This window comes from Cariama cristata, unplaced genomic scaffold (genome assembly GCF_000690535.1).
Source record: "Cariama cristata isolate BGI_N322 unplaced genomic scaffold, ASM69053v1 scaffold11396, whole genome shotgun sequence".
Lineage (NCBI taxonomy): Eukaryota > Metazoa > Chordata > Aves > Cariamiformes > Cariamidae > Cariama > Cariama cristata.
In genome coordinates this window covers 43,015-48,009 of record NW_009620498.1, presented here as the reverse complement: position 1 = coordinate 48,009, position 4,995 = coordinate 43,015, and positions in this window count along the sequence as shown.

The following is a 4,995-nucleotide window of genomic DNA, read 5'->3' as shown; positions in this document are numbered from 1 at the left end:
CTGCTGGAAGGCTGAAGTCTTCCAGAGTGATGACCTAGCAAGTAAACATTCACCCATTAAAATAATGAATTTTAGGTAATGAAAAATTTGTATGTCAGAAGAGATAAAGACTTTAACATCTAACCAGCTTTAATCTCTGACTGACTGAGTGGGCCTGGATAGCTGGTTGTGCATTGTGAACTGGTGTGATGTGGTGTCATTAACAGGTGTGATCCCACAGGGCTTTATGAACAACCATCAATTAAAGGTGAGTCCTTGCCCCTCTGCCATTGCATTGAAAATGCAAGAAGAAACATATGGATGTGCTGAGATAGTCACCAATGTACTTAGTGTTTACTATTCTTTGGTTTGTACTCAGAAGCCTGAGCAGGAAAAAACAATGACATTACAGTGCTGGTGTGAGAGCTGAATAGACCACTTGAATAGGATACCCTTTCCCAATGCTCACTACTCACCCACGCACCTGGCATTCACCAAGCCCACACAGCCAATATGTCCCACTCCTAATTTCACACAATAGCTAGACATGAAGTTTTTCCATTATGTTCATCTATAATTCAATGACATTTATCTTTACTAACAACTACAGTAGCTGCCTGTTCTCCACAATGGATTACTGCCAATATACAGAAATGAATGACCTTAAAATGTCTCCCTAAATATCTCTCTGCAGTTTCTTTTCTCATGCACAGTCTCGACCACACTCCCCCTCCTTTCAAACTGCCTCCCCACCCCAGACTGAAAAATAAACTGGTATCAATTTCTCCTTCTAAACCAAAATTGTTCTCCTACCATTTCCTACCTCTATCGTCCATGTTCTTTTCTCACTCTTTTTTTTCCTCCTGGAGATATATGTATTTATTTCTTGTTTTGTCTGTCTGGTTCTGTGTTCCCAGTTAAGGATAACTGATCTGTTATATAGCTCTTATGGCATCTCTATTCACATTATGCCACACCTTTTATAGTCATAACTACTTTTGTACTGCTAATTGCTCTAGTCTTCTCTCATTTACATTTCCATTCAGACCTTTCATCATATACCATGAGGTTTAAGCTCCAATGCCTTTTCTTTCAGTCATTTGAGTTGTATTTTTCCACATCTTAATCTTTTTTTATAGGCATAAGTTAAACACAGGGTTTGGGACATCTTGTTTGTGCCTGCTAGGCCATGCTAGTTAAGGTGACAAGACCTTCCTGACTTGCAGCCTTAGTGGTACTTCTGGGTAATCCTATGGGATGACAGTATATAATTAATTTTGGAACCCAGTTTCTCTCCAAAGATCCGTGCAAAAGCCTACCTTAAAAAAGGCAGGAGGGGGAGCTTTTGACATCATCTTCACATAAGTGTTAGTGCTCAGATGTGGTTGCTGTCTTTGCTCCTTTCCCTCAAGTCCATTTCCACCAGTTTATCTTCCAGGATAGGCCTTGGTGTTGCATAACAAAAAACAACTAGAAATTCCCAAGGTCGTGAAAAAAAGTTCATTACATTCCTGCCTCTGTTTTACTTTCTTCCTCCCATTTTGCTTCCTTCTTCTTTAATCTTTTTATTTACAGCTCAGTTCAGACAGTTGTAGGTTAAAAAAAAAAAAATAATCTAAAGCTACAATCTGTGAAAATATAGATGTTGCTTTTACCAAAACAGTCTTTTGAAACCTGCACTATTTTTTCCAGAAGCATGAAAAAGGCCTGAAAAGAACTAGATTACTACTTTATTCTACGTCTTCTTCTAGTGTTTCCTAAAAGAAATTCCAATCATCAGCCTTCACTGGATCATCAGTTTCAGAAATGTGTTTTCCTGATAAGGTGAAGTTATTATCTAATGTGTGTGACTAAAATAAATTATGTTCTAAATAATTGCCAGCAATCAGTCCTTGGACTAGACTGACTTACAGATAAATATAAGTGAAAGTGATGGTAAATTTAACATGTAATACAGCTATTTATTAAATTTAACAATGTTTCTCTTATCATTATCAGGAAAATATTAACACACTTTTGGCAGAAGAAAATATTTAGGAACATTGTGACACTATTAATACTTACTTCTGTTAAGGATTATCATGTTGATTCTTAGGGCAACATGTTCCAAGAACATTGCATTTCTTGTGGAAAATCTCAAAGGAAGTTTGGCTCTTGACATTCATACACATAAAATATAAAGAGAGAGAATCTGAATGTACTTTACAGCTTCAAAGTCAAACAGAAAAATGAAAGCCATGAGTCTGCCTAAGCAAGTAATAAAATTATTCAGGTGCTGTGTGTTTCTCTGAAAGGCTCACCCGCAACGCTTAAAGGTTAAAAAACATAGGATACTTTTTTGTCTGTGTGGCATAAAGTAACACAGTAACTACTCTAGGGGAGCTTTTACCTCTGCTTCGGGAGTAAGTCAGAAAAATGGTCTGGGAAAGTGAGTGTAATTTTGTTGGAAAAATTTACTTACAAACAGATTCAGCACTTTGAAGTATTAATATTAGACTGTTTTGATCTGCACTGAGGCTTTTCGGGGAGAGGGGAATAGGGTGCGGTGGCTTATTTTATCTTTATGAACCTTATGGCTTTCCTGTGATTCAGATAGATGTTAGAAAGTCAATTAAGATTTCAACACCAGGAGGACAAGCAGCCAAAAGAGGTAAGAAAGTGTAGTAGAATGTCCAACAGACTGCTAAATATCTCCAACCATATACTCAGCTGGACTTTAACATCCTTTTATTATCAGATTTAAAAAATATTTGTGATTTTTCATAAACTGATTTATTTTGTGGGCTGTTTGGAATTCTTAGCTCCAGTCTACTTATTTCTGGTAATTATTTTTTTATTATTTATGTTTTAGATGTTTCAAAATAGTCTTTCTTAACCAATATTGAAATGGTTACATTTTCTGTTATTCCACTACAACCGTGATGCAAACAGGAGCTGTGGACCACAGAATGTACAAAACCCAGCAGAATCTGGCAGCTGTCTAACACTGGGAGACAAAACTGAAGTCTGGGTTTGAAAATGGATGTTTCTATATAGGTATCATTGACAACTTTGGTTTATGTTTACATTTCTAACCCCTCCTCCCCTCTAAGTTCTAAAAGAGAGCTTGTGCAAAGTAATAAAAGAAAGACAACTCAAAGCTACGGCCTCTGGGGTTTCAGAGCAACTGCTATATATTCCATGACAGAAGCCAGGAGCTATGACAAAACCTCAATTTTCATGTTGGACGTATTTTCTAATGGAAGAGTATATTGACATTCTCTTGGTAAAGTGGAATTCTCTGTGTCAGTCTGTAGTGGGAACATGTGATGTGTTCAAGAAACCACACAAGATTCATATTCTACACACGCAGCAAAAGTTTCAATGACTGAGAGAGAAGTCATAACTTATCAACAGTACAACAGTAAAGTAGTAGTATAGTAGCTAAAATGATAGACCTGGATTATATGTCACTTTTTTCAGAGTACGACAAAGAAATACACCTCTCCCCTCACAAAGCTATTTCGTGTTCTGGGCATTGTCCTTCCTCCTCATCAGTACACGTCCTGCTTTGTTTCTCACATATAGTCAGTCCAAAGAATTGGAGCATTTGTGGGGAAATTTTTAGCATCAGGTTGATAGTTTCTGAGAAAGTGGATTTTAATACCAGAAACTGTGACAAGATCTTCCCTGTAATGATGCTGTGCAGTGGCAGGGCATTCAACAGAAAATTTTATACTAGACTTGTGAGAGAGTGTGTGTGTGTATGTATGTGAGGCAATGGAGGTTTTAAAGAACAATATTGTACAAAACAAGAATGGTATAGATTATTAATTATACAGATAATATTATCAGTATAAGAATAATTTGTTACACATCGGAATCTGGGAAAAGTGCCCATTGCCTTGTAACTCCTTCTTATGTGAAATGAATGTTGCTGCATGCTCATCTCTATAAGTGCTAGGACATGCACTGAAAACACGGAGAGGGCTATTGCACAGGAACACTAATGCACAACAACTCGCTAAAACATTTACGCCTTAAAAAAACACGTCTGTGGAAATGTGTTACGTGTTGCCTCACTTCTTGCAGACATCCATCATGTTACATCCTCCCTATCATGCAACAGCAACAAAGATTTAGCAAGATTTATAAAGCTCTGGTGGGAACAGACCTCACTGCCCACCAGGTAAGACCCACCCTTGGTTCTATGGTACTACAGAAAAATTGCTGACCCCAAAGCCATTGATTAATTCTTCCTCTTGGTGGGAATTTTCTTTGGCACGGACCTTTTTTTGACCTTGTGCATTGGTCAGGTACTTTACAACAATAATGCTGACTGGCGTGTAGATCACTCCATCCGTCATAAGCTTCTGCCATGCCTCAGCAGAAGGGCATCAGATACACCTGGCAATAAAAGACACCAAGTGGAAAAGACCACAAGGGACAGGCAGTACTCAGATCAGTTAACATCCATTTTATGATTAAAAGGTGTTGTTTCAGGATTGGTTTGGTTTTCTAAATGAGCCATAAAGCTTTTAATTCTAGATCTTATTTGAAATACAACATCCACTGTGATAAGAGAATTCAGGCAGTGAAATCATGGAGTAAGATCCTTACCAGCTTACTATGCTAGATTGGAAGGATGTGCCTTGCCCCCTGAAATGGAGAAGACACTCACAGGGTGTGTTCCTTATTACAGCATTGTTCTATTTTTTCTGATATGGGGCTTCCTGAGAAGTTATTATGGCTTCCAGTACCAACAATCACGTTTTTTAACCACACATGAAATGCATAAAAAGAAGAAATTCTTGCTGATGCACTGTTTTGAAAGGCAGTGCTGTCTTGGTAGCTTAGGCCAGATGTAAAAGCAACAGAATACACTGCAATGAACACACTTGCTCCTTCTAATCCACCAGTTCTGGGCACTCTTCAAGATATGTTCAAAAACACAGCAGCAACTTCATCATTCAACAGTGAAGAGCCAGTCACAGCCTGTTTTGGTGATTTCATCTGTGCAAATTTTGTCTCACTATT